This window comes from Marmota marmota, unplaced genomic scaffold (assembly GCF_001458135.2).
Source record: "Marmota marmota marmota unplaced genomic scaffold, marMar, whole genome shotgun sequence".
Lineage (NCBI taxonomy): Eukaryota > Metazoa > Chordata > Mammalia > Rodentia > Sciuridae > Marmota > Marmota marmota.
Window position 1 is genome coordinate 28333576 of NW_026000221.1, and position 6514 is coordinate 28340089.

A 6514-nucleotide genomic window follows, 5' to 3' on the forward strand; every position below is an offset into this window, starting at 1 on the left:
ACCCCGCACCCCCGGCCCCATCCTGCTGTCATGTCTCAGCTCTCCTGAGTCACCCAAGCTTTAATTTGGGCTAATCTTCGCTCCTGACTCAGGTAGGTGTGGTGGTGATAAATCAAAATGAGGACACAAGCTGTCAGTAATAAAGCAGGAGAGACTGTCAGTCTAATCAACTTTATTAGCCGCAAGTCTTAGGCAAGCCTCCAGCAAGCTCCCCTCCTTTCCTCGAGGCCTCCCTGGAGTCTTGATGAAGTCACCCGCAAAGCAGATGCGACCATGTTGGAGCTAAATTAGTGGTGAGGAGGTGGGAGGCCGCGTGGCACCTTCAGTGCACAGCTACAGATCCTGCCGGCAAGAGGCAGCAGCCGGTCCTTGGATTCTGAGGGTTGAATTCTGAGGGTTGAATTCTGAGGGTCTTCTCCCCCTAAGGATGGGGAGGCTGCAGAGTTGAAAATCACAGTTTATAACCTCCAGCATTCCGGAACTAGAGAGGATGGGAAGACCCCATCTAAGCCAATCCTTTGCTTTAGGGCTGGGAAAGATACGTACCAAGGCCACTGCAGACCAGAAAGAGTGTGTGCCAGAGAAAAGTGGCCTTGATTCCCGGTGGCTTTGTAGCTCTTGGTTCTAGACTTTGCTGAGACCTGCGATGCTACCCGCCTTGGGGTCTCAGACCTGTATCCTTAAGATGTATCTTCCCTTTTCTGCTGACGTATCCGGAGTAGGTTTCTGTTTCTTGCAACCAAAGCTGGTTTTAAAAAACATGAAAACATGCCATTTTGTCATAAGCAGATACTGAATAAGTCTCCATTCTGGATTTTCTCTGAACCTCAGAGCTATACATCCAGCTGTCTTGTAAGGCTGCCCACTCAATAGCAAGTGAGTGTATTGATTGTAAATATTCTAATATTAGAGAGAGAGCTGGGATCCCCCACACCCATTCACAGTCCTTTCCTTGGAGGCACAGACCATCAGCAATTGGTTTGTACACAGCTAGACCTTTTTCAGTGCATTTGCATATGTATACAGCCAGATAAATAGCACACAGATACATAAATAGCATGCTTTCCCTGCTCAAGATGTCTTGGCCTGGACCTCAGAATTATTTACCTTGGTCTTTTTAACTGCTGGGTCATATTCCACAGTCTGGTTACACTGTTCAAATGTTTAAGGTGTTTTTTTGTTTTTGTTTTTTTTTAAGTAAGATATTTGAATCACATCAATTAAGACTGCTGTTTATTTGCCTTGAAATTGCTCCTATCAGGCAATGTTGGAGAGTTGTGTGGGTTTTGGGAATCTGGCTATGAAGAGATGGTGTTGGAGTGATGGCCAGTGTGAATAGGGTGGGATGAGTTTATATGGTTTCCCCTCGGTGTTCTGTACAGTTAAGATATTTCCAGCTGTGCTGGTGTGGGATGGCTTCCAGGAATGCCCCTATTGGCTCACCCTGTGTCATCATGGGAAGGTTCAAGGTCAGAGGTCAAGTCCCTAGAGGGCCGTGTCCCAGGGTGCTCACTGGCAGGAAGTGAGGAAGTCTAGGAAGCCAGAAGCTGGTTCGTGCTGGGTGATTCTAATCCTCAGGGACTGCAACAGGACACCAGGAGCTGTTTTTCATGGGCCCCCCTCAAAATGGGAGCTTTCTTCTGCAAATGAATCTTTCCAATTTCTTTCTCTACCAAAAAAAAAAAAGTGATATTACATAATCATTGTCACCTTAAAAAAGCTACAAAGGGAACTAATCCCAAACACGGAGGGAATAAAAAAGGACTTTAAAGGTGTGCCAGCTGGTAATTCACAACCATTATGTTATTTTTTTTATGAATTTTCTAATGTATGTAGGGTGCTTCTCAGTTTATTAATTTTTTCTTATTCATTATGATTTAAAAAAAGTCTCAATATTCACCTCTATCCTTCATTTTGTGTTCTTTTTTTTTTTAAAGAGGACCCCCCCAGTTGGTCAAGCTCCCCCGGAGCCCACACTGACATGGATGAGAAGCTGGATGAGCCGAGCAGCTTCCCGGGGACAGGGTGGTGTTCTGGGACAGGAGGTCAATTCTGGCCACAAAAGAGGAGTCCTGGTTTGCATAGACAAGAGCAGCTGCAGCCCCTCCCTCCAGCACCAAGATCCTCATTCCCTCCAGCCCTTGTTTTGGGCTAAAGGCCAAATAATTTCCTGTGTTTTCACTGTTTATCAGCTCTCTATTATCATGATGGCAAGAGCCACCCACTCAATAAAGCAAAGCAAACTCCCACAAACAGCTCTGTGTGTACAGGCCCTGATTTTATTTCCTAATTAACAAGTCATCTTCAGCCAATCTGATGATTTGCTTGTCATCCCATTTGGATTTGTGGGCAAACAAATCATCCCTGGGCCTTGGGCATCAGTGCCCATGGAGAGGAGCGGGGGCTTAGGAAGGTCCCCTCCATGACCATTACTCATTCCTGTGGCTTTCCTGTCCCTCCTCCCTGCCCCTCTTCTGTCTCTCTGCACCGAGTTCACAGGCCTGCAAAGCTGTCTGCGTTCAGGCTGCCGAGGCTGAGGTGCCCAGCTAAGCCCTGGGGAAGCCCCTTTCCTCTGCAGCTGCCCAGCTCTGTCCTTTCCTCCTCTTGCACCTGTCAGTGCCAAGGCTCTCACCAGGGAGGAGGCCCCATGAGGAGGCCTGTGAATGCAGAGAACAGGAACGAACCTCTTGGTCGCCATGAGATCAGGAACCTGACCTGCCCATTTTAAAGTCTCCTTATGGCCAGCTGGACAGTGGAGCTCGGGGATCCCAGAGAGAGGAGGAAAGGTGCCCAGAAGGCACGGGGGTGTTTCCCCTCCTTATCCACCAGCTCTGATTCCTGGACCTTTGTCTTCCCATTTTTGAAAGGAGGCAAGAGGAGTAGCTTGAGGTCTCCCAAGGGTGGTTCTCACCCCAAATCAGGCCAGATGTAATTTGAGGAGTCTTCATAAGGCTTTGTCGTGTTTTGTTTTGATATTTGAATTAGTTACCCATACTTAAAAAATAGCTATTGATTTAAAAAATGCTTAAATATCATTTTATAATATGTTGATTTCAATGGGAAGGAAAAGGAGAAGGGACAAGAGGGCATAGTGAACCGAAATCGATTTCCACACATGCACGAGTTTATTGGGCTGAACCCAATTACTATGTACAATTATAAAGCATGATTTTTAAAAATGTAGATTCCAGGCTTAAAAAAAAAAAAACGCTCAGAAGATTTGGCATCCAGTCTCAGAAAGATAAGTATTATGTTTTTCCTTGTATGTGAAATCTAGGAAAAATAAATTAAATTTGAAAAAAATATGACCTGAAAGTAGAAGGGACACTATTAGGGACAGAAAAGTGCACCAGGCGAGGGTGTAGGGTGGGTCAGACAGGGAACTAGGGAGGGTGTGTATGATCAAAGCACATTATGTACATGTATGGCAATGTCACAATTAATATGTGCTGATAATTATAATCTGACAAAAATACATGTGAAAAAACAAGATCTGGCATCCCTGGGTCCAATAAGGTCCTTAGTGGCAGTGAGGAGCTACCACTATGCATGGTCATATAAGAGGCACAGCTGCCCTGAGTTGGGACATGTGCCCTCTAGTTCACTGCAGTCCCTGCCTCTCCCTATTATATCCTACCCGGTCCACCTCACCCATGTGCTGTCTTTGTGGCAACCCAAGGACTATAAGTTAGTGATAATGACCTTTTTTGTTTGTTTGTTTAATATACTGTGATCTTAATTCTGCATTTTATTACTGCTACATATTATTAGCCCATTCCACAAGTGCTTACTGAGCTTCTCTTGTGGTCTGATCCTTTGTTAAACAATGAAGAATGCGTAAATGGAAAGTCAGAGAACTCAGACTTGAGTTCCAGGAACCTGGGGACTGTTTAGATGAGGCTTCATCTAGAAAGAGGTCATACTAACCAGGACAGGGAGAAAAGACCACTTTAAACCATCCTTCTTTCTGGACCCCAAATAACCATACAACTGACATTTCTATTACATCTTTGAGTCCTTATCACAACCCGGGGGAGTAGATATCAATCATTTCCAGATGCTCACAGATGCCAAATGACTTGTATAGGTTGTATGTTTTTTTAATACTTAGCACAGATTCAACCAGACCTAATTTTAAAATTTGGCATCTGCCATTCTGAATGCTTGAAGTGATGTGCTGACCACAATCTTTGTCCTGGGGTATCAGAAAATAGACCCTGCCCAAAGAGATATTAGAGAGGTGACTTAGTCAAAGGCAGAGCACAGATTCCGCCCCCGCCGCAACTCTCTGCCCTGCGTTTGCCTCCTAACCCCTTATTTTCTCCCACATGTACTTGTGCCAAGGGCCACAGCCAATCCCAGTCTTCTCGACTTCCTATGGTCCAGAGAAGCTGTTGCTTTTCTGGATAGAGAACGTTACATTTAATTTGTCCTTTGGGTTGACCAGAGAATATGTGGCCAGTCATTTTGAATGATAGCCTTCGAGTTCTACAGAAATGATCAAATGGATCCTAAGAAAATGTAGGAGATGTGGAATCAGGGTCTAGAGGTCTAAAAGTCCTTCCCCCTCTGGGGACAATACCCCGAGTTTTCCTAGGCCCCACATCAGCCCTGACGGGGCTCCACAGGTACATGAGTGGTAGTGGAGATTGATGAGCCCTGACAAACTGCCAAGGACACCTCCAGCCTGCTCCTGCCTTCATGGGCATGTATGACGCTCCTTCTCTAACAAGCTTCTCCTGCTTAAAGGCAATAAATCTGCTCTGATTTAAGTGACAGGTTGTTGGGATTGTTTCTTTGGCTTTGGCATAAAAAGGGAATGTAAACCCCCAACATAATCTGGAGGAGAGGAATGCATCAGATTTGAAGGCTGGGATTTTTCAAACTGCATAGGACTAAGAGAAAGAGCGTATAGGGACTCAAGATATTCAGATGGTGGACAGTGGGGTTAAGATCAGAGCGAGGCCATTGGACTCCAAATAGTGTGATGGTTTCCCAATATGTGGGTCCATTCTTCTTTCTCCAGGCTCCCCACCTCCACATAGGTGCCTGGGATCCCATGTCACTAGTACCCTCCCCCATCACCCAAAGAAGCTGCCTATATCAGTGCTCCAGACTCCAGAACCTTCCTCTCTCCATCTTTTCACCCAAACAAATCAATCCCACCTAAAACATACACACTGACTCTCTCCCAGGTGCTAGTGGTTAAAGATCACCATGAAGCCTGACTTTTGCATAGAGTCACACTTTTTCAAATTCTTTCTCATCCTTTCCCTATAGGGTGGGCCTGGAGCACTAGTCAAAGTGAGGGATTGAAATAAGGTGAGGCCTGAATGAAATTTCATCATGCCAGGTACTGGAGGGGACAATAGGGTGCCAATGTCCAAGGAGGCACAAAGCCCCAGCTATTACCCAGTGCCAGATCCCTAGTCGGTATTTGACGTGTTCTTATTAAATAAACAAACACGTGAATGGATGGATGGACGAATGAATGAATGAGCACATGAATGGAGACCTGAGTATAAAGTATCTTGGCAAGGCCACCAAATTCAGAAAATCATAGTGGGAGTAGGGAAGAAGGAACAAAGACAAGTACTGAAGTCAGCATCAGTGGTGGGGGACAGTGCTATGGCTGCCCAGCCTGCACGCTCCCCTCCTCTGACAATGGACCTTGATTTTTGTTTGGAGGTAACATCCTCTTCCTCACTGCATGTAGTCTGGGTGGAAATGCCTGTCAAGGTGATTCTGGGAAAGAGCTAAGCATATTACAACCAGGCGCATGAGTCTTGCTCTTGAGAATTGAAACCCTGAGCAGGGGGGACACAGAACCAATAAAGGAAGGAAGGAAGGAAGGAAGGAAGGAAGGAAGGAAGGAAGGAAGGAAGGAAGGAATCCTCACCCACTGGAACCTCCCTGGTTTTGTCTCCTCCAACTTTGTCAAGTCCTTCCTATGAGCAATCCCATATCCTTGCAATAATGTCTTTTAAATTTTTATATTGGCTAAAATGATTTCTGTGACTGATAATCAAATATTCCTAAGTAATATAAGATCGAAGGTCAAGAAGCTTGACAGGTCTTAGGCAGTTTCCTAGATATTCTCTTAAAAACTGTGGCTTGCTGTATGGTCGTGGGCCTGATGTCTAGTGAATCTGTCAGTCTTAGAGAGTAGAACACTCTGGACACCAGTAGGTCTCTCCCCAGGCATTGCTCACAAATGCTAAGTCAGCAGAGTGGGAAAAGTCATTTGAGAGCTCCTTCCTGGACATTCGTCTCTAGTCTCGGACCCGCTGAGACCCAGTTCTCCTAAAAAAGGGGGCCTGAGAACTAGGCAGCTGCTCTCATAGGACACAAATGCCTTCGGTGTAACAAGCACAATTAGAAATTTTCCCTTTGCTTCCATCAAAGGCTGACAGCCCAGCCAACGGGGCACACGGGCTGGTATAAGAACCTACTTGACAGATTTCTCAGGAAATTCTCTTTCTGGCTCTCTCTTTATCAAGTAAAAATCCTCCCA